Source organism: Notamacropus eugenii, chromosome 1 (genome assembly GCF_028372415.1).
Source record: "Notamacropus eugenii isolate mMacEug1 chromosome 1, mMacEug1.pri_v2, whole genome shotgun sequence".
NCBI classification, from domain to species: domain Eukaryota; kingdom Metazoa; phylum Chordata; class Mammalia; order Diprotodontia; family Macropodidae; genus Notamacropus; species Notamacropus eugenii.
In genome coordinates, this window is record NC_092872.1 from 378,142,026 (window position 1) to 378,166,105 (window position 24,080).

The window sequence follows — 24,080 nt, forward strand, 5'->3', positions numbered from 1 at the left end:
ACCTTCTTTTTCTGGTTCTGCAGTAGCCGTGGCTGTAGCCGCTGCAGGGGCAGAAGCCCTAGACATTCAAACCAAAAGTCTGACCTCTGGACCAAGAGGGTCCTGGCTCTCAGGGACTGAGGTATAATTCTCCTTCCTGATAGAGCTATCACTCAGCTCTTTGGTCATAACAGAAAGACCAAGTGCTGAAGAGAGCAGGGAAGGTCCATGGAGCTTGGAGTCTACCAACACCTGCCCCCACCAATGTCAGAAAAGGAGAGAAAGAATTTCATAAGATCTTGCTTTGGTACAAAACTGTGATTTCATTCTTGGGGGGAACTCTCAGTACAGAAATTCCCTCTATTGATGCAGATTGATGGCAACTCATGTCTAATACATAGCCTTACTTAGAAAGTTACCAAGGGCACAAAGATGTTATGAAATCATGGGTCTATGTGATGATAGATTTAGAATAAGAGGCAATCTTAGAAGGTATCTAGTCTAGTCCCCTCGTTTTTATAAATGTAGAAACTGAGGCTCAGAGAAGCTTGTGACTTGCACATGGTAATACACCCAGTTTGTGTCAGAAGCACAATTCGAATCCAGGTCTTATACTACCTCTCTTACAGAAACTTATAGAATCATCTAGCATAGACTGGCAGAGCTGTGAGGGACCTCAGAAAATACATTGACAGAGCCAGAAGGCAAAATTCATCTTCTTTATTTTCTATTTTATAAAGGAGGAAACAGGTCTAGAAAAGGGAAATGGCTTGGCCAGAGTTACCTAGCTAGCTCATAATGGATGACAGCTACAATAGACATTTTTAACCTCTTGTATTCTCCTATTAAGCTTGCCTCCAAGGAGCTAAAAAGCACTCTGGTGATGATGTAACCCTCCCTCACCAGCTAAATGTGAGAACAGGGGAGAAAAGGATATGACTACCTAACTCCACCCTTCCCAAGAACAAATATGAATCAGAAACATGACATCAATAAGAGGTGGTGAAACAGGCTACGGAGGTCATTTCCTTATCTTCTCCAACCCCTTTCTCATGCAAGGACCTTTCATGTTATCCTCCCCTTTGAGGGCCTGCTCCCCTATAAAGGAAAAGTAAAGATATTGCTGGTGACAATATTAATGGAGACCCAGTTATCAGTACAGTAGCTAGATGGCTCAGTGGATAGAGTACCAGGTCTAGGATCAGGAAGACATCTTCCTAAATTCAAATCTGGACTCAGACACTTACTAGCTGTGTGATCCTGGGCAAGTCATTTAACCCTCTTTGCCTCAGTTTCCTCATCTGTAAAATGAGTTGGAGAAGGAAATGGCAATCCAGTGTCTCTAAGAAAACCAAGCCAAGAAAACACTAAATGGGGTCACAAAGAGTCAGACATGACTGAACAAGTTGTCAGTAAGGGGCACTAAATTTGGAAACCAATAGAAGAGAATAGGCTGAGGCAGATCCAGATCCCTGGGTGAGGGAGAGAGGGAGAAGAGAGAGGAGGAAAGAGAGAGAGAGTGTGTGTAGGATTGGACAAAATGTCCTCTAATATGAGAAAGTGTGTTAGTGTGTGTGTGTGTTTGTGTGTGTGTGTGTGCTTAAAAGAGGCACACTAGAGAAATAGAGGAAAGCTGAGAATTCAAGTTAAATTTCAGATCAGTCCCTGCAATCTGCCATCCCCATTCACAGTGGAAAAGGCTCTCTCTCTGTTCCCCAGCTATGCCCTACAAATCATTGGGCCAAGAAATTGCCCCAATGGCTACCAAATCAAGGAAAGATGTGTATAGAGGTGAGGAGCCATTGCATAAGCTTCAATCATCATTCTCCAAGTTTAGACTAGAACACAGGCATCCTGACTTCAAGACCAGGGCTCTCACTTCTAGGCACTCTTTCCCTAAACAACTTTAAGAATATTGGCCACTCTCCATTTCCCATGATCATAAGAGTTCATGGATAATTAGAATCCATGAGGAAGTCCCAAAGCTCATTTCAGCTCATCTTTCCCCAAGCAGCTATTTCACAGTCAGCGCACCCCTCCCACCTGTAACATTACCTGTACGCAGTTTGCATTTATTTGCTCCTCTCCCCTCAGCTCTCTGCCCCCAACGTAAGCTCCTGGAGGACAGGGACTGTTTCATTTTGTCTTTGTCACTCTAGCCCCTCGAAAGTAGTAAGGACTTAAAAACTTGCTCAGTTGAATACCACTGGCCACCTGCTAGATGTTCTATGCTAGGCACTAAGAGAAAGACAAACCTAAATGAAGTATGGTTCCTGGTCTGAGGGGACAGTCTAGTGGGGGAGATAAAGCATATACAGAAATATCAGAATTAGAAGTGTCATTTAAAAAAAGGGCTATAGGACATCTGAGGGGAGAAAGGTCTTCTAGGTAGAAGAATGTGGAAAGGTTCAAGAGACATCTAAGGTTTGAACAATGGGTGGGATAAATTGTATATAAGTGTAGTCTAAAGAATGCTGATCAAAGTCAAGAGATCTAAGTTTGAATCCCAAGTCTACCACCTGCCAGCTGTGTGTCCTTGGAAAAGACACCTCATTCCCATTGCTTCATTTGTCAAAGCAGAATAATAGTTGTACCCCCCTTTTGGAGGGGGGGAAACATCCTCCATCAATGCAGATCAGCACCTGCTCTATAATTTCAAATCTTAGAGAATGTCTTGGGGCACTGACAAGTTAAGTGACTTACCCTGGGACTCACAGCCAATATGGATCCACGATTGAACTTCTGGCTAGGTCTTCCAGACTCTAAAATCAGTTCTCCACTCACTACACCACAGCTACCCCAGCCAGAATCAAATGAGATCGTGGCCATGAAAGCACTCTGTGATCATAAAACACTAGATGAATACTTCAAGGATCTATGATTTCATTACTGTGCCCTCTACTCCCTATCTTCCCCCCCCCCCCCCCCATACAACCTACAGCCCTGTCATGCTTTTCTAAATGGCTTCAATGAGCTCTGATAAAAAAAAAAATCTCTTGGTGACCAGCCCTCTGGTGATGACTACATCTATCTTATTCTACTCAGCTTTTCCTCTGATCTCTCTTTGGGGTATGGAGGTGAAAGGACCCTAAGTCCCTCAAATGCTCTGCCAGCGGTACCCAAGTAATATGAACAAATGGGCCTGGTGACAGCTTCTGTGGCCAGAGAGGTGACTGCAGTCTGAAAAGAAGACTGCCTAAATTTAGAGAGGTTTCTTCAGCTTAGGGCTGGCTGGCCTCCAGGGGATGAACCCTTTTCAGATTAACTCAGAACTTTCTAGAGAAGCTCACCAATTTAGAGCTGGGAAGGGCCTTACAGTCCATCCCATCGAAATCCCCCGCTTCTTAGAGATGAAAGTCCAGAGAAGTTAGATGATTTGCGAAAGGGCAGACAGGCAGTAAGTGGCATTCAAAACTCTGCCCCCAGATCCCATGGCCTTTCCACTATACCATGATGCCACTCTTGGAGGAAGCCCCCATACCAACAAATTAAAGATCTTTGAAGTATTATTATTGCTACCATTGTTTTGACAGGTGGGGATGAGGGGAAGGCCTTTCCAGGGGAGAGGAATGTCATGAGTCAGAAAGATAATCAACAGGAAAGTATAAGATAATCTGTTCCTGAACCATTTGGACCAGGCTGGGAAATCGGTACCCACTGCACAGTAATCTGGCAAGGGAGTGGACGAGAAGTCTCTCAAGAGTATTCAGGGCAACCACATCTGGGCATCCTTCCACTGGAAGTCTGTTGCTCATGATCCTAACACACCAAAGGAAGCCCATTCCTCAGTCCCATAACACTGCTATGGTGTCTGTAATGGTAAGGAAAGGTCTTGCTGACACACTCTTCCGCATCTCCAGACCTTGGGCTAAGTTGCCAGCTGTCTCCTTTCCCTCTTCTTGTGGTTTTCCTCTCTTACCAAAGCACCCTGGCCATGGAAGCTGAGGCAGGGCATTGCGGTACATTCTCTACATGCTTTGCTAACAAAAAAATAAATAGCCGGGGAAAAAAATGTAGGAGGAATGATAATGAGTTCTAGATGTGACCTAAACAGACCCTCTCCAGTATAAACAGAAGAGCCCATTCTTAGCTGTGGAAGCACAGGCCAGACAGAGCCCAAATCCATTGGGGAGGTTTCTAGCCACTCTTCCATGGAGACAGTAGCACCCCTAAGCTGTACAGAACAAACCTGGAAGGCAGCCATGAATTTCAATCCCACCCTGTCACTTATTAGCTGGAGATTCCCTGAATATACAGCAACTGAACCTCTCTGAGCCTCAACTTCCCACCTGCCCATTTGTAGTTTTTACCAGCTAAGGAGCTAGGAGGGAGGGGAAGCCAGCTCTGCTAGATTGTGCCCTGCCCCTTTCTCTATGAATTCAGCCCCACTGAATCACAAAATAATAGATTGGTAGGGTTCTTACAAATTTCCCATTCAGCATCACCCTCAGGTGGTAACTGAGCACCTGTTTTCACACCTCCAGTGACAAGGAGCTTAGCGCCTACCAAGGCAACCCATTTCATTTATTGGGCTTTCTTTATTAGAAAATTCTTCTTCATATAGTCAAAATCTGCTTTCATGCCACCTCCATCCATTAGTCCTGGTCCTTTCCTCTGGGCCCAGACCATATAAGTCTTATACCTTCTTTGACATGACAGTCCTTCTAACATACACGGTATCCCAAAAAATCTTAGAGCAATTTAAAGCTTTAATAGCTCAAAAAGTATAAAGAGAATGCCCCTGTCCCCCCAACCCCAATCAATTATACATACTAAAGGAATGCTTTGGACTACGTAATATAACACTGTAGTGAACACAAACGTTCAATGGTTCTTTCTCCAGAAAGCAACAGGCCTGAGCTGGGGCAGAGAGCGGAGAGGGGACAATACTGGCATGCATGCAATAGAATCAGAATCTTCCAGAAAGCTGGCAGAGACCCTTGAGAAAGTCTAGTCAAGCTCCCTCATTTTCAGAGGAGGAATGTTTGGCCCAGATTAAGAAGTGACTTGTCCAAGATCATAAAGCCCACAGAGCCCCTACATATTATTGGAAAGGCATTGGGAAACTCCCACTCCATCTCACCAAAAGTATCTCCTTCACTGATACCTAAAATTGCATCGAAGATTCATTTTTCTGCATTGACTCCCCATTCAAGATGCTTTTAAATGCAAATATCCTGAGAAAGCAGAAAAAGTTTTCTTTCTCTCTTTGGATCTGGACTCTGCTGAGGTAGCCCCCCTGAGCACCCCAAGTCAAGTCACCAGAGGTTAAGAGAAATACCCTAGTGAAATAAAGGTAGAATACCACAGGGTTGTGTGTATATGGGTGGGTGAGTGTGAAGGGGAGGGGATAGTGAAAAGTCCTGCTGTTTGGGGATTCTCATTCCCCTCTCCTCCCCTAATCACAGTTTCTGGGTCTCTGATTGCCTAGAGATCCTGCTCCCATAAGTTCAGAATGTCATTAACACAGTGGAAGAAACACTGCCCAGTGCTCAGCTTAGAGGCAGTTCTGGGTTACAGCCCTAGCTCTGATTCTTGCTAGCCATGTATGGTTCTTCCTATAACATTATGCATATATGCGGATTACCTGGGTTTTAACCACCTTTTGTTGGTGTTCAGTCATTTCAGTTGTGTCCAACTCTTCATGCCCCCATTTGCGGTTTTCTTGACAAAGATACTAGAGTGGTTTGCCATTTCCTTCTCCAATTCATTTTATAGATATTTTTATATAAATTGAGGCAAACAGCGTAAAGTGACTTGCCCAGGGTCTCACAGCTCATAAGTGGCTGAGGTTGGATTTGAACTCTGCTCTTCCTGACTCTAGGTCTGGTACTCTATCCTCTACCTAGCTGCCCATTTAACAATCTAGAAGGGTGGGGAACCTGCGGCCTTGAGGCCACATGTGGCCTTCTAGGTCCTTGAGTGTGACCTTTTGACAGAGTCCAAATTTTACAGAACAAATACTTTCATGAAAGGGATGTGTTCTGTGAAGTTTGGATTCAGTCAAAGGGCTGTACTTGAGGACCTAGAGGGCCACATGTGGCCTCAAGGCTGCAGGTTCCCCACCCATGATAGACCAGAGGTCCTTCCTTCACCTGGAGCCCATAAATTTGTTTTTGCTCAATATTTACATGACTATTCCAATATAACCAGATTCCTTTGTAATCTTATATATTTTAGGCATTTCTGAGAAAAATTACGCAATTAGGCAATGTTGAGAAGAATTCTTTTTTTCAGAGTCAACGGACCTCTCAAAGAGATTCATGGCACAAAAGAAGGTTTGAAAACCCTGCTCTCGACCCAAGTTTCCTCACCTGTCAAATGAATATAACAATAACTGCACTACTTTCCTCACAAAGCTATGGTAAGAAAACGGCTTTGTCAGCTTTAGTGTTACAGGAAAGGGAGCCACTGTTAAGTATCCTGGCTCCTGGGCTTCCCGCTGTCCGGAGGGGGGCACTAACTTCCCTACTCTAACACGAAAGCTGTTTATGGCACTTGGCTGAAGGCCTCCTGACAGGGCTGGGAACTAGAAACTTGTCACGTGGACACACACAGAGACACTAGGGACTTTAATGATTAAAATAAGGTCTTGGAATCCTCAGCAGAGGCCAACTGTCAATGAACTTCCCAGCAACTCTTCCCCAGAACCATCTAAAGGTCACAGGATCTATAACCAAGGGGACCAAACTGAAATTCTTATCAGATTATCAGATCCCCCTATATATCAGCCCCCATTCCCAGACATACATGCCCATCTCAATAGTTCTCAAGATCCCTCACACGTCCTACTGACTACAGAATGTTAAAGCTGTTTGAAGAATGTTGTCCAAATTTGTCACTTTTACAGAGAGGTAAATTGAGACCCACCACACACACTCGTACACCAGACACCCCAAAACACCCAGAAGCACAGAGATCCACAGCAGGATGTGGCTTCACATGGACATATGATTCCCTTTGCACACACTAGTCCCCCAATCTTTGCTCATGCTCAGAGGTGAATCTCTGCTGTAGAATTAAGTAATTGTCCTACTTTGTCTTCTGGCATCCCTCCATGACTTCTACCTCTTACCTACCCGGGCATCCCACCTTTTCCTTCTCCTGCTCCCCAAGAACCTGGAAAACCTACTCTAGAGGAAGCTAGTCTTGGTCTGAAGCGGGTATGGTAAGGGTGGTCTCTGGCATAGGCTGGATCCCCTGAGGGAAATGTTGATTGCTGGGAAAAGACTACTTGTTTAACATTCTCCTCCCTGTCTCTAAGTCAGCTATTGGAGGGGAGGGCAAAAACAAGAGAAGGGTCTCTGTGGCACCAGCACAGCACAATAGAAAGAGCCCTTGGTTCAAATCTCAACCCGATTAAGTCTAGATGATCTTGAAAAGCCCCTAAACTGCTCTAATCCCCATTTCCTCATCTTTAAAAATGAAGGGGGTTGGACTAAATAAATTCTACGGTCCAAATCTTATAAGCCTCAGTTTCTTCATCTGTAAAATCTGGTTAACAGTTGCGAGCCTGTAAGGTAGGTATCTCACACAAGAGTTGTGAGACTCTAAGATCACAGATACAAAGTGTTCTCAAAGTATCAGCTCTTTTTGTGACATGCATCCATGCAGGTTACCCTGCAAAGAAAACCAAGAAAAATGATTTTCTTTCCCATCTAGTCCTGTTTGCGTGAGGGTCCCACATCAGGGATATGCAAACACTGGGCAAGACTGGAGAACTGCACCCCCAACCCCCACCTGCCTCCCCCAGGCTTTGTGCCTCCACTAGAACACAGGCAGACTGACTCATCACTAAACAAATCCCTACGGGCTTGGCCATGGATTTTCTGGCATTACAAATAGGTGCTTTTATAAAAAATCATGTGAAAAAAAGCATCTTTCATTGCAGGCATCCCCCACCCCCGGGCCAAACACACATTGCACAGCAATCAGCTGCCTCACCAGCTCTGCTTTTTGGGGGCTGCCAAGTACCCTACGGGCTGCCCTTGGCTCCGCCAGAGCCATCGGATTCAGCTTGTCATTTAGGAGGTCTGGATCCCCCATCCCTATCCTCAGTCTCCTGCCTCATAAAGTACTCATCAGTCCTTCTCTCCTGTCTCTCAGGCCCCTTCCCAGCTACCTAAGGAATGCCAGGTGCTCAGGAAGGAACGAACAGGGAGGGGAAGGGGGGGCGTTCAAAAATGAGATCTTCCTTAAGGAAAAAAAAAAAACAAAACCTTGATCTATCTGTTGAGTAAAAGGTGCCATTCTGCCTGGAAGCAGAGAATGATTAACAGATTTTTAGAGGTCCCTTTGGAGTCCAGGACCCTGGAAGGGGCTGTGTGATAGGACCCCACTCTCAAATAGTAGAAAGTGTATAGGACTGGTAGGCAGGAGATCTGACAGTGGGCCAGCTACTTCTCTCTTCATTTCAGGGTCTTCTGTAAACAGAGGGAATTGGCCCAGATAGATGATCAATGGGTTCCCTCCCAGCTCTGACGTTCTATGACTCACTAATTGATCTATTTCAGTCTCCTAACAACGTCAAAACTAGTGGCCAGGATCAGGAACATGCTTGAAAGTGGAAGAAACACTGAACAAGGAGATAGGAGACCTGGATTCTAATCCTGGTGCATTATTTTGACTCACTTTGTGACTGAGTAAGTCTGTTCTCTTCTCTAAGTCTCAATTTCTCATTCATAAAATGAATGACATCCTCAAGTCCCATCCAGCTCTGACCCTTATTTTCTCTTCTGAGGTCCCATTTGGATCCAGGTATTCTGTGATTCTAAGACTAAGAGCCATTTTTCTTGGGGGGAATTGGCATTTTTAACAGAACATAAAGTTCTACAAAATACTTATGGTCCCTCTTTGTTTTGGGGGGAGGGAAAAAAGAACTGGAAAATGAGGGTAAATGAGGAATAGATGAACAAACGGTGGCATATGAATGTAATGGGATATTATTGTGCTATAAGAAAAAGTGAAAGGGAAGGTTTCAGAGAAACCTGGGAAGATCTGTATGAACTAATTCAGAGTGAAGTGAGCAAAGCCAGGAGAACAACTTCTACAATAACAACAATATTGTGACAACAAACAACTTTGAATGACTTAAGAACTCTGATCAATGATATGACCCACCACGGTTCCAGAGGATGCATGACGAACCATACCACCCACACCTTCTGACAGAGAGTTAACGGATTCGGTACAAACTGAGACAAAAAAAATTTTTTTGGATGTGGTCAATGCAGAAATTAGTCTTGCTTGACTATGCATATTACTTATAAGGGTCTTGTTTTTCTTTTTCAATGGGAGAAGGAGGTGGGAGGGAGAATGTCATGTTTTCATTAACTGAAAATATAAAATTAAGCTAAGAAAAAAGAACGAAGTCTTCACCTCAGGAGATGAAGTTCTAACGGTAGGACTCCAGGCTTCCTCCGTCATTAGGGAAGATGATACTTTATTTTCAGGACTGGAGTGAAGTGAATCTTGTTGGGCCTCTGAAAGTATACCATGCACAAAGTTGCCTAGAGCCTAGCTGCCTATCCCTGCTGAGTTAGCACAATCTCCCTCCATCGGCCCCAGAGTCCCCGGGGGGCATGAACAAAGCTCCTATGGGCTTCACAAGGCTGGGTCAGCAGTCATTCAGGACACTGCTTCCCTTGTGACTGTCATAAGAAGAAACACAAATGTCTCCACAGCAAGGCATCCATTCTCAGCCTATCCCTTATGCCCAGCCAGATGCAATCCCAGACCCCAAGAAAGGGGGGGAGGGGGTTCCTCCTGAAACTATTGGTGGGACTGGGACACTTTGTGCATAGGTGAGAGATGTCTTAACTTAGAAGACTTTAGTTGGGGTCTCAAAAGAACAAGAGTCATGTGGCACAAGGAAGCCAATCACTGCCAGTACTATTCCCCACCCCACTCAGGAATGCCCTCTTCTGTGACTGTTCAAATGCCACCCAGTATGGTGTAGTAGGAAGTCTTGCTACTGTGGTTTGTAACTACAAATCACTTTCTCTCTCTGTACCTCAGTTTCTTCATCTGTCAAATCTTCATAGGCTTTACAGGAGTTAGAGCTGGCTTTGTAAATTTTAAGATACCAGATGATATAAATGTAAACTGTCATTGTATCAGGCCAGTCTTGTTCCCAGTCCCACTTCAGGCCTGGTAAAATATGTTCCAGTCAGTACACTCCCCTGGAGCAGCTCCCTCAGGAGGGGCTTGGTCTGTCAGTTCCCTCTGGCTGAGCACCTGAGAGCTGAGTTCTGATCCTGACTTAGGTTCTCAACCATCTGAATTTTTCCTTCCCTGTAAGTCAGGGGTTTTTACAAAGGCTGCTCTAGAGAAAGATTCCTAACTGAAGAGACACTGCTAATTCAGGGTATGATTACTCTTCTTTGAGCTGGCAGGTGATAAGGGCAAGGGCCAGCCCAGTAGAGAGATGCCTCTGCCTTCCACCCAGCCCCCTCTCGTGCTCCCTCCTTCAGAAATACATTTTCAGAATGCTGGATCAAACACACTCCCCTAACGTAATGTCCGCCTCTGTAAGGCTTTTGAAGCAGCCATCTGTCTCCACAGGGGGAGGAGTCCTTCACTCCTGCACCAACCTCCTCCCCTCCACCTCTCCTCATCCCCACTCCCCATGGCCACCTGCTGCTCAGCCTCCCACCTAGGCAAAGCAAGGCCCTCCACATGGGTCTAAGAGCCTGCTCCCAGCCAACCAAAGCACGGCTCCAGTCAAAGACTTTACTAGAAATCTGGTGGGAACTGCTTTCCTAGGTCCAGTAAGGGTCTTTTCCGAGGGGAGTGTGGCATGAAGGAAGAAAAAGACAATTCAGTGGGAGGCATCACTGACCAATAAGGACCCCAGGACTGGCCAAAGACCAGGGAGGGGGAAACGGCCAAGGCCCCAGTTTCCCACACATCCAAAGCCTCAGAAAGAAGCAACTTGCCTCGAAGCAACAGCTGGAATTAAGGGGGCAGAGCCCAGGCCGGCCTCAGGACAAGACTGTTAGAATGGCACTGATTTAGGACCCAGTCCTTTCTTTTCCCCCTCCTCCCAAATATTGGGCTTCATGTTTGGCCAGTCTCCATCCCTTTTGAATGCCAGCATGACTCAGACTCCCAGGGACTGTTCTTGGGAACTCAGGAGCGACCCCCCTCGGAGCTGCCCACCACAGGCACTGAGACCACCCAGCTGGTGGCACAGTCAGGGTAAAAATGCCCATACTCTCACACCAGCTGAGTGAAGAAACATAGATTGCTGGCCTGTCTACACAAACCCCATCACCCACTGCACCCCACCCCCATCTTCCACTTCACTCTAATTCAGCTCCCCTTCTTACCCTTTTGCTAAAACATGTGACAAGGTGTGGGCGCCCTCAGTCTCCACCCCCACACTGCAGCATTCACATGGCAAGCTGTCTCAGTCCCCAGTGGGCGTTTCCCCCGCCCCCTAAATAAACCTCTACGAAGAAGGAAGGCCACAGCCAGAGGCTTAATCCACCGACCCTCCACCCACCCCTCTGGATCCATGCTGAGCTAGGGGAGTAAGAGGGGGAGGAAGGAGGTGTCACCAAGGACTGATCCAAGACCCAAGCGTGTTATCAATGAAATAACCCAGCCACACTGAGGGTTTCTGGCCTGGCAAAGAGCATATCCCAGAATCTGGCCCCTATCCTTGCAGGAGTTGTTCACTCACCACCTCACTCTTAATCATAAACACACACACACACACACTCATAGCTCACCAGGAACACACAAGAATGTTATTTTCCCATTAGAGAAGTCAAGGCCCGAGACCTAATGCATCCCATGAACTATGAAAACCTCCAGAAGGTCTCTGGAATAGAGTAGCTCTCTCCAGAGCCCTGAGCCAAGACTGATTACCAACACCTCCCCACCTCACTCCCCAATACATTCACAGACAGATAGACAGACACACATACACACATACACATACACACACACACACACACACACACACAGCATAGAAGTTAAGAAAAACTCTTTCCCCTCTCCATGCTTGCTGCTCCATACACGAAGGAGAGACTCCCAGGCCTGAGAGATGACATCAGCTGCCACTGTCTGCTAGGGACCTCAGAGGACACCAAGTTCCCCTGGCTGCATGAGCAGTCTAAGTTGGGCAAACCCAGCTGCAGCCCAACAGGTTGTTTTTCCTGGTCCAGAGGAGCTGGGGCTTGAGGCAATGGGGGGGAGGGCATCAGAGAAGAATGCTAAAGTTCATAGGGACCCCAGGCTAGCCCTCTGTGTATGCCAGGGAAGAAATGGGCAATAGCTTCTCATTTTGCCTAGAAAAAAGTGAGGGCCAAGGAAGGAGGGGAAGCTATTTGCCCTGTAGTCCAGGCAGTCAGTGGAAGAGCCAATACTAGGGCACAGGTCTCCTGACTTCCCATCTGGCATTTTTCTGCTACCCCATTTTCACTGGAGTTTTCAGGTTGGACCCTTGTGCTAGGTAAAGCTTCAAGTCCTCCTCATTCCCTGCCCAGCAGCCAGTGATGCTCCCAGGGCAGTTCCCTGGCCGTTGGCCTGTGGGAAGTTGGTTTCCGGATTTCTCTTTCCTAGTGCAGGGCAGCTTGGCCCTAGAGAAGCAGGACAGGTAAGGGCAAGGGAAAAGAGACAGCTCAGGATGGAGACCTCAAGGGGACCTTAGGGATATCTAGTCCGAACCTTTCCCTTTATAGATGAGGAAACAGAGGCCCAGAGATGTTGAGAGACTGGCTCAAGGTCACACAGCTAATCATCGTGGGCGCAGGGATTTCAGCCCCAAGTTCTACTCTTTCCACTACCCCCACGGCCACCCCCGCAGGGGCACGGCTGGAAAGTTGAGCTTGCCCTGCCCGGACTCTGCTGCCCCCCGAGGGAGACAATCTGGCAGGTCCCCCAGATTCCTCTTACCTCGAGCGCAGTCCCCGGTCCGAGAGGGCCAGACTGTCAAGCCCGGCTCAGCGCACCTGGCCCGTTGTGTGTGTCCCTGGGCGGCTGCGCTGCCCCTCCTGCCCCGCCCCGCCCCGCCCCAGCCAGAGCCCCCGCTGCGCCGCGCTGCCTCCGCCCGCCTGGCTCCCGTTAGCAGAGAGAGAGCCCCGAGTGAGCCCCAAGCGAGCCACGTTACTGCTCCTGTCTCGCCGGCTTCCCCAGGGCCCTAGCGCCGAGCAGTCCTCAGTACATCGGGGCCAAGTTCAGTAGCTCTCACGCACCTCTCTCTCCTCCTCTCCCTCGGTGTGCCACCACTCCCGCCCCCCAACCCTGCCCCTGCCCCGCCCGCTCTTGAGAATTGCTTCTCTCTCTCTCTCTTTCTCTCTCTCTCTCTCTCTCTCTCTCTCTCTCTCTCTCTCTCTCTCTCTCTCTCTCTCTCTCTCTCTCTCTCTCCCCCCTCGTCTCTTTCTCCCCCCGTCTCTGTCTCTCAGTCTCTCTGTCTCTCTGTCTTCCCCCGCGTCTCTGTCTCTCTGTCTCTTTCTCCCCCCTTCTCTTTGTCTCTCTCTCTGTCTCTCTGTCTCTGTCTCTGTCTCTGTCTCTCTCAGCTCTCCTCACACCCCCGCAGTCTGTCTGCTAGTCTCTTTCCCGATTTCTATCTCCCCTTCCCCTTCTGAGGACTCTCTACAATCTGAAAGGATGTTAAGATCCGACTCCCTCTCTTTCTCTGATTCTGCTTTTCTATCTCCCTCTTGATTCTCTGCTTCTCAGGTTCTTTCTTTCTCCCTCTGATTCTGCTTTTCTCTCTGCCTCCCTCTTACTTTCTCTTTAATGTTTTTCTTTCCACTTCTGCCCAAAGTCACCAAGAATCTAAGTGTCTCTGCCTAGTCCTCCATGACCTAACAGGCAGGGGGTTTCCACACAAGCACCCAATGAGAGGAGACAAAGAAAGCAGGGTTGGAAAGAAACCCTCAAAATCCCCTATTCAACTGTTTGGGGACCAAAAAGTGGAAGGGAAAGAAACAGGAGATACAGGTGAAAATGAGTTTTAGTTAAAAGCAAGTTAAACATGTAGGAATCTACATGCCGTGGGAGTCCTGGAGAGGTGTAAAGCATCCTCACCCTGGAATTTGGATTACAGTGGGTACATACCAGCTTCCCCCTCCCTATGTGACTCCCCCCACCCACAACAGAATGCTGAATGACCTCATGGGTCTACATTGCATTCCACTGACGCAGAGTCGCTATTGGAGTGTCCTGTCCCTGGGAGGTGGCATTGTGCTACCACAGCTCATGATGAGGGGGAGGGAGAAACGGAGAGGGAGCCAAGCTTTGGTGATCTACAAGGCAAAGTATATCACCCACCTTTTCAGGAGGCTTCTCAGAGACAGCCAACTAGAAGCCCAGCTCTGTAAATGAGGGGGTTGGACTATATGATCCCCTTTTCCAGCCCTAATGATCTGTGAATCCATATAGGAAGCCAAGGAACAGCATGTGTCAGAGACAGGGAGGCCGAGAAAGAAAGAGAACATGTGCTTTTAATGTGTGGGTGGGTTTGAGGGAGAAAAGAAGAAAAAGAAAATGTTTTAATCTGAGTGTATGGAGATGCATGAAATTGAATCGGATTTATGCAATACTCTTGTACATCTATAGGGTTGGGGGGGTGGTATTCCTCCTTCTCCTTCCCTTCTCACCCCCTCCCACCTCCATCCCAGATACCAGCCCAGGAACAGAGGAAAGGGTGCTGCGTATGGAGTCCGAGAACCTGAGTTCAAATTCCAGTTTTTCAGTTTATTACCCACGTGACCTTGGACGATGTCATTTCCTCTCCTGGATCTCAGTTTTCTTATCCGTAAAATAGGTGGACTAACTTTTTTAGTTCTAAGTCTATGACATGGTCAAAATTCCACAGGATAGATGAAACAAAAAACAGAGGCTTGCCATTTCCCCTTAGTCTTTCTTCTGGTAGACTCTAGGGAGGAGAGCTAGTATTCTCAGGACTTCCTGAGATCTGTCTTGTCTATGTTGTCTCAACATTCTAAGGGGGAGGGGGTCAGAGGAGGTCAAGGCCTCTGAGTCTATCTCTATGTCTACCAGTTAGCCTCAAAGAAAAGCTCAATTCTTTGAGCACAGAACCTGCTCCCAGGTTGACTACAATCTCAGCCACAGAATGAGCCCTGCCCCAGCCTGACCGCAGTCTTGACCCCTGCCTCAAAGGAATCACAGACCTGGTCAACTGACTCCTGATACGAAGGATGATGCCCTAGGTTTAGGTCTTACTAATTAGGTAGCTTCTTCTGGCCTCAGATCTCCAGTACTAATCCAGGGAATTTGCCCTAAAGATTATCCTTCCTATTCAGCCCTAATGTAACTGATCTTCAGACCCCAACTTGAAGAACCAGGTCCCAGCACCTTCTTAGTTGATGGGCCTACTTAGCTCCCTACATTGAGAAAACAATTGTGCCAGAACTCCTTTCCCCTTTCCCCCTCTCTCTTACAAATTCACTATATTTCAGCATGTTATTCTAGCACCTACCCTCCCTCTGATATACATTCTTCCCTCCACAGCACAGGACTGCATTTTTTCAAGTTTTTGTCCCAAGGGAAATGAACATTACCTAAGGAATAAGATTGCAAGTGAAATGCATATTAAAGAAAATAACTCAGAACATACTAACTGGTGCCAGTCTGACTAAGCTAGATCTTCCCAGCTTTCTACTACTACCTGTGTGACCACAAACAAGTCACATGACTTCTCTGGGACTCAGTTTTCTCATCCATAAAATTTGGGTATTGGACTAGATTACCTCTGAGCCCCCTTCCCATCAGAGTCTAAGAGCTATGATGACTCACTAGAGCTGGAACCCATGTATGTCAACTCTCCTCACGTTTACGACAGCTCCCAGACCAAAATATTCCCCAAAAGAACTGTGATTCACCCAATCAAGTGTTCTTGTTCCTGAACTCAGTGGTCCAAACCTACGTTCACTCTCAGACCAGTGAGTTTCCAACCACACTTCACTAGACAAAAAGGAAGAAGCAAAAAAGGTCTTATAACCTGACAAGTAGACTATCTCTAACATTAGAAAAAGAGCCCCCCTTTTTAGGGGGCTAATTTGGTCATAAACTGAGCCGTAACCCTTGCCATAGGCTTCAGAGATAGCTGTCCTTGGTGCTGAGGAGAACCTACTATGGCATAGCTCCATCACAGTCTGGCCCCCTTTTCCTTAAAGATATCTTGGGACAAGGGGGTTTTAAAATGATAAAACACTATACATAGCTGTTACCTATTATTATGAGAAAGGTGTTTAAGGTCCTACACATAAATATAAATTATTATTATGAACAATAGCATGACTTGGTGGAAAGAGAAAGCCAACAAGAATTGGAGTCAAGTTCTTCTGCCTCTGACACATTTTGACTTCATGACTTGGACATTGCAGAGAAGATAGCAACCTACATTGGTAGAAGGAGTTTCACCACCTAGAAGCTCCTTTTACCAGAGAAATCACAAATCCAATCCCTATTCTCTCCCTACTGACAAGGAGGGGTAGCATCCCTTGACCATCCATTCCAGAAGTGACAGAGGTAATAATGACATGTCATGTGACTTCTCACAATGATACGATGTTAGAAAAACTGAGTTTCTAGCCTAGTTTATGCCACTAAATGGTGTTGTGATCTTCGACATATCACATCTTCTTCCTGGGACTTAGTTTTCTATCTGAAAAAATGAAGGGATTGGACACAATTATTGGTAAGATCTCTTAAGTTCTAGAAACCTACAGCATCTGGAAAGGGGAAGCCTCAATTTCTGCATCTGTAAAGGAAGGATGAGCTCTTGTGGTGGTGGAAAGGCATGTGGTTCTGTCTCACTTGCACTAATTATGACTTGAGGCAAGCCATCTCCCATCCCTGAACCCCAATTTCCTCATCCTCAATGTTTGGAGTTCAAGGAACCAAATGAATTCAATGAATTGGGTTGAGAGAATTAAGTGATGTGTGTGTGTGCGTATATATGCTTCATATACTTTAAAACGCTGAAAAAATGTGAGACATCATTATTATTATTTGACTCAAAAAGGCTGGGGAGAAGAGAGGGAGTGGGAAGATGTGGCTGTTGTTTATATTTAAATAAAATATATCAAATTCTCTCCCTTTTCTGATTGTCAAAGCCCTCCCAAAAAAGTGTTGGCCCCCTACACCGTCTGCCAGGGTGTCACTCCGCAAAGTTTCTCTGCTGCTTTTTGCAAACATACGTCAGACCCAATCTCTTCCTTTTCCTCATGTCCCCTCTGGCTGTCCCTGGCTCCATCATTTTCTTCCCATCTGGAAATGGTGTTTCCACTTGAACTGACTCACAAGGTGATTCTTGGCTCCAACCCCCAACCTCAGCCAGTTTTCTGCTTGGTAACAGGAAAGAAATAGGGTTTAGCCCATCCCTATGGGGTCCCTGAGGGAACCCTTCCAGTTGGGTTATAGATACAAATAGAGAGGAATTCCCAGAGATCTAAGGCTCCATCCCCAAAAAGCCAGTCTGCTTAGAGAGATTCTGGAGGTATTCCCATTCCCCAACTTGTAGGATCAAGTCCCAATTTAACTTGGCATTCAAATCCCTGCTTCCAGAATCAGTACCTATTGACCTTTTGAAGCTTATCCCCCATGAATACTGTCTTTTAGCTAGGCTATTCTCTTCCTTGATATCCACATATAACATAAAATTATAGATCCAGACACTGTTAGCCCTCTATGACAATCTTCTTCTTCCTTTTAGACAGTGTGAAACTGAAACCCATAGGCAGAGGAGGTTGGTAAATGAACAGGGTCTGTCTGGTGATCATCTTTTAAAAGAAGCAGCCTCGTAGAAGGTTCCTGGTATTTGTTCCCCTACATTAATCTGGGCATTTATTCCTACCTCTGTCTCTGTCTCCTCTCCTTCCTCTCCTTCTGTCCACATCCCTGCTCAAAAATCTGTTCTCTAGGAAGTCCTCCCTGCTACCCCCAGGCCAGTGACCTCTCTGTCCTTTGACCCGACTATCAGTGCCACAGTTTTGATCTTAAGCTGAAACTGCCTTAAATGTCAGTGCTTCCTCTACTTTATGTGGATGCTCCCTCCTGAGGTGCCTATTTGCTAACCATCCATGCCTTCTCATCCTATATAATTCTTGATCATGTCCTTCAACAGTTTCCATAGAGACACTCATAGAATGACATACTCATAGAATAATAGACTTAAAACTGGACAGGAGCCAAAAACTTTTCTTTGATCCAATCTTGTCATCTTACAAATAAAGAAACTGATGTCCTGAGAAGTTAAAAGACAATGCCAGAGGTGATCTGCTCCAACCCCCTCCTTTGACAAATGAATAAATAGCGGCTCGGGGAAGTTAGATGACTTGCTCAAGGTCACACATTAAGAAAGCCTCAGAGACAGATTTGAACCCAGGTTCTCTGATGCTAAAGTCAGAGCTCCTTCTGCTGTACCAGACTCCCCACCTCTAGGTATTTTAATATTTTATGGATACCAATGCAACACTTCCCAGTTCAACTGGAAGTGTTCAACATGTGCAGGTACATGACAAGCTCTCTTCCTTTTCTTGTAACTTACTGTCTATGAGCCTCAGTTTCCTTACCTATAAAATTAGAATAGAAATACTTATAGTATCTATTGTGTAGGATTGTTGTGGGACTCAAATGAGATAAAAAACTGTAACTACCCTATTAATGTCAGTTATTATTAGTTTCTTCTTACTAGGCCAATCTCTTTTGAATAGCCATAGATATCATTAGCAACTGGGTGATAGAGTGCCAGGTCTGGAGTCAGGAAGACATGAGTTCAAATCTAACTTCAGACACTGATTAGTTGTATGATCCTGGGGGAGTCACCTAACCCTGTTTGCTTCAGTTTCCTTATCTGTAAAATCATCTGGAGAAGGAAATGGTGAACCACATCATACTTCTTGGTCAAGAAAACCCCAAATGGAGTCATGAAGAGTGGGACATAACTAAAGTGACTGAACAGCAACCATGAAAGATATTAAGGACTGACCCTCCTCTGGTGTTCCAGGACTTAATGAAGTGTTAATGTAATATTCTAGGACATAAAATAATATCATCCACAAATTCATGTCTTATTTATTAAAGACCCTATTTATTTAAATGACCTATATTTATGTATCTGGATTTATAAGCTCTTCAAGGGTAAGACTCTCATTTCCTCCTTTATCTCCCCAAACCTCCAGTACAAGGCTAGACACAGGAGGCTCAATAAAACCTTGCTGGATAAGAGGAAATAGCTCCAGTCACTTGTCGCTTTACTCTCAGGGGAAAAAGGACTGAGGACTAGGGTTAGTCCTACTCACAAGTGGAGGTGGTGGTCACCTGTGGAGAAGCACATTTGTTACCTGGCTTTTGCCAGGACATTCATTATATCCTCAGTGATGCATTCATTTGACTCAAAGTTTTGTCCCCTGTTAGAACGTAAAACTACTAGAGAGAAAAATGACTTTATTGTATTCTCCTTTTCTCTTCTGTTTTCCTCTTCAGGATGGCACTGCTAGATTTGGCAATCAGGAAAACTTGAGTTTGGATCCTGCCTCAAACACTTATAAGCTGCGTGACCCTAGGGAAGTCACTTAACCTGTCTATTTGCAAAATGCGGATAAAATAGTAACCTGCCTCACAGGATGAAATAAGATTTTTTAAATTCTTTGTAAACCTTAAAGTGCTATATAGATGCTAACTATAATTATTATTTCCTATATTCTTTCACTTGATGATCTCTTAAGCTTCCATAGGCTCAATTATTTCCTATTTATGTAGACCTGTTCTCTCTTCTGAGCTACAGATTTCCATCACCAACTATCTATTGGACATTTCCAACTGGATGTCCCATAGGCATCTCAAACTCACTATGTCTAAAGCAAAGCACATTTTCTTTTCCCCAAATCTTATCCCTCTTTCTAATTTCCCTATTTCTTGTGGGGACACCAACATCCTCCCAGTCCCTCAGATTCTCAACCTCAAGGCCATCCTTGACTCTTTCCTCACCCTCTCCCCTATGTCTAATCAATTGCCAAATCTTTTCAATTTTACCTCTATAATATTGCTGGAGAATTCTCCAATCCATCCTCTGTATAACTGCCAGACTGATATTCTTAAAGCACACTTCAAAGAATGTCTTTCCCCAGTTCAAGAAGCTCCTAATTACCTCTAGGAGAAAATATAAAAACTCCTCTGTTTGACATTTAAAGCCCTTCACAATCTGGCTCCAGTCTACCTTTCTTGTACATTAGATTGCACAAAGACTTTGCACATCTTTTACTCCCTCTGTGTTCCAGCCAAACTTGTTCCTTGGGCACAGTAATCTGTCTCCTGCCACCTTCGAGGTGAAATATGAAATCTTCTTTGTCATTCAAAGCCCTTCATAACCTTTCTCCATCCCCTACCCCCACCACACACACACACACACACACACACACACACACACACATACACACACACACACACACATACACACCCCTAGTCTTCATATACCTTATACCTCCCTCCCCACCATGGATTCTTCAATCCAGTGACATTGGCCTCCTAGCTACTCCCAGATCAAGATACTCCATCTCCCAGCTCCAGGCATTTTTTTCTGGCTCTCCTCCATCCCTAGAATGCTCTCCCTCCTCATCTCTGCCTCCTAACTTCCCTCAAGTCCCAGCCAAAATCCCACTTTCTATAAGAACCCTTTTCCAATGCCTCTTAATTCCAGTGCCTTCTCTCTGTTGATTATTTGCTATGTATCCCATATAAAGCTTATTTGTACATAGCTATTTGCATGTTTGTCTCTCCAGTTAGATGATGGGATCTTTGAGAACAAGGACTATCTTTTTGCTCTCTTTGAATCCCTAGAGCTTAGCACACGGTAGGTGCTTAGGTAACTGACTCCCAAAGCCATGCCTTTGCACAAGTCCTCTCTGGTGCCTGTAATATGCTTCGTCCTCATTTCCAACATGTGGAATTCCTGGCTTCTTTCAAAGATCAACTCATGTGCCATCTCTTACACCTAAAGCCAATTCTGAATCCCTCCTCCCCATCCCCAGTTGCTAGTTCCTCTCTATCTCCTAGATATTAATTTGTATATATTTTTATTTAGCCATATTCATATTTCTCTAAATAGAATTTAAGTTTTTTGCAGATACTATTTTTCTTTTTATAGCTTTTTTTTCCCCAATTAACAAGCATTTATTTGATCTACCTCCTATTTCACCACTACCACCACTTTGGAAAAGAAAAAGGAAAACAAAACCCTGTTAAGAAAATACATAGTAAAGCAAAACAGATTTCCTACCTTCCACATTTTATGATATGACTTTTTGTGATTAAGCCATATGTCCATTTAGAACATTATCATTATTATATTGGAACTTATATTATTTTTTTAATCTTGGTATTCTTAGTGCCCAGCACTTTGCCTGGTACATAGTAAATGCTAATAAAATGCTTGTTGCATGAATAAATGAATGAATGACCTAGCTTTTTATAGGGAAGTTAATCTTCTAAAACTTGGTCATTAAATGACAAATTTTTGGCCATGAAAACATGGAACAGACTGTATAGACCTCTTCAGTTTTCGGTGGTGGAATAGTGGGAGAAAGGGGAAAGAAGGGGCTAAGAATCACTCCACTTTTAAACTATGCCATAAATTCCATTTATCTTTGTTCAGGAACCAACTAGTGAATGCCCCATGAGACTAGACCATGTCAGTATTGACCTTTTCTCTATATATGAAAGAGGAAACTTAAAGAAACTCCCCCAAGCGAAAGATGAGCTCCTGAGTTCTCATCATAGAAGTAAATGGAATTGTTGGCAGTTAGTTTTCACAGTCCCAAAGGCAACAAGAAACATCTTGTTGTGGGAAAAATGTATGATGATCACAAGTAAATAGAACAGCAGCTAAAGCTTGTTGCTAACATCTGTTGCAGAGGATAAGAAGTTGAGAATTTTTATGACAAGCATGACAAAATTCTCCAAAGTAGATCAACATCTTCCAAGATCAGTTTTGTTGTCATTCAGTCATATCCGCCTCTTTGCGACCCCATGGCTCAACTGTCCATGGGGTTTTCTTGGCAAAGATACTGAGATGATTTGCCATTTCCTTCTCTACTGGATTAAGACAAGCAGAGTTTAAGTGACTTGTCTAAGGTCACACATCTAGTAAGTGTCTGAGAACAGATTTAAACTCAGGTCTTCCTGACTCTAGGCCCAGCGCTCTAACCACTGAGTCATCTAGCTAACATCAGTTAATTTAGTTCAAATGGTGAAGGGGGGCACAAGAGAGGACCAACAGGGGCACAAAACCATATCGGAAAATATAATTCAACATCAAGAAACAAAAGAGACCAAAAGTTTACACCATATACAACAAGCATTCTTTCTTCAGAACATGATCAGAAGTGTTTAGATGTTGCAAGTATGGAACAACCTCAAAAATTTTCTTATTAACTATATCTTAATGACAGGAAACAACTGGTTACCCACCTAGTAGTCATTTCAAAATTCGCTATCTATTTACAGTCACATCATCTGACTAATCAAAGGTCAGAATCCATACTAATGAAAAGAAATGATCAAGATAAAAATAAGACACTGTACATGATGATGGTAGCTCCAATCCAACTTCTTTAAATAAGGTTCCTCAAATAAGGGAAACAAAGAAGGAAATGATGACCGTCACTGTGATCTACCATTGTTTAGAGAAGTTTATATGAGGAAAAGCAATTATCACAATAATGGTGACCAAAGATGCCCAGTAGCCACTTCACATAACAAACATTCAACTTCCTTGCCAGGTGGAAAGACATGACAGCCAAGAGCAACACTAATTTAGAGTACAAGCTTATTTGCTTAAAAAAAATCATAAAGGTAAATGGCAAAAAATTGCAAGGAGTAATTTCACCAACAGTTAAAAAAAGGGCATTTGAGGTGGGGAAAGGCTCTCACAAAAAGCCTAGTATAAGACCTGGCTAAAGTTGACCCTCCTGAGAGCACTGGGGACGCACCACCCTGCTGACAGATGATGTGAAAATGTAGAAATAGGACTTTAGACAATCTAGACACAAAATGTAACTGAACAAATGCATACATAAGAAGCCATTTGGGAAGTGAGATGATTTTAAAGGGATTCAGAGACCAATTTGCAAGATTTGTTGAAGAAGGGAAGGTTCCAACAAATGAAAATGATTACAAGCAGTACTTTTATCCATAAAGGCAACTGCAAAGATTAGTAACTACCAATATATACATCCGTAGTCTCTTCTCTATAAATCTTTCTAAGAATGATCTGTGTGCATGGGTTAAGGGTATCCTTGGTGAAAATATGAAATGGGAATAGAGAGGCACATAATTTTTTATGGCAAATTGCATCTTCATAGTCATATCAGACTGTGTGGTACATGCATATATACCTAAATATATATGTGTGTGTGTGTACATATATATGTATATATGATAAATAAAATAGGTTTCTAAAAGTTAAAACTGAACCACCCTCCCTGCTCTGGAGGACTATGGGTGTGCAGCAATGCATATATTATCAGATTCAGTCAACGTATTAGGTGGTTTTGTTGAAGTGATTTTTTTTGTCTTTCTTCTTAATTCTTTGTCATAAGGGATGTCCCAAAGGGTACAGGGAAGGAAGGGGAAAATACTAAGCTAAAGCTAGAGGAAATCTTAAAGATCATCTGTTTCAACTCCCTCATTTTATATATGAGGAATCTGAGGTCCAGAGAGGTTAAGGAATTTACCTACATTTACAGAAATAGTGAATAAGTAACAGCTAAGAGTTGATCCCAGGCCTTTGGAATACAAACCCAATGTTCACAAGCCAATCACATCATGTCGCCTTTATATAAGAATATAAAATCTCAATGTGTCTATTATCTGTTGACTTTAAAAAAGAAAATGGTTGGGTAAGAACAAAATGTAGCCATAAGAGCTCTCCTCAAACAACATACCTCCTATGCATATATACTAAAATCTTGCAAAATACTGTGACAGATACAACTGTGGAGACAACTGTCTTCTACTGAGTTTCTTCTACTGGGGTGGAAAACTGAGAGTTTTGGCATTATGTGAAGTATGAAACAGAAAAACTCACCTAAGATTTTCACCAGTGCCATAACCTGAATTTGACA

The 24,080-nt window shown here is 44.4% G+C and overlaps 1 protein-coding gene across 2 annotated transcripts in view; it reads right to left on the reverse strand.

Moving 5' to 3' along the window:
* SYNPO (synaptopodin) overlaps positions 1 to 24,080 on the reverse strand; it is a 66,455-nt gene that overhangs the window by 19,273 nt on the left and 23,102 nt on the right. Inside the window, exon 1 of one of the 2 annotated variants that reach the window (XM_072630711.1) lies at positions 12,883 to 13,068. The exons of the other annotated variant lie outside the window; for it this stretch is intronic. The gene's annotated coding sequence lies outside the window, so the exon portion shown is untranslated. Of the gene's footprint in view, positions 1 to 12,882; positions 13,069 to 24,080 lie in introns of those variants that run through there. 2 annotated transcript variants of the gene reach the window in all.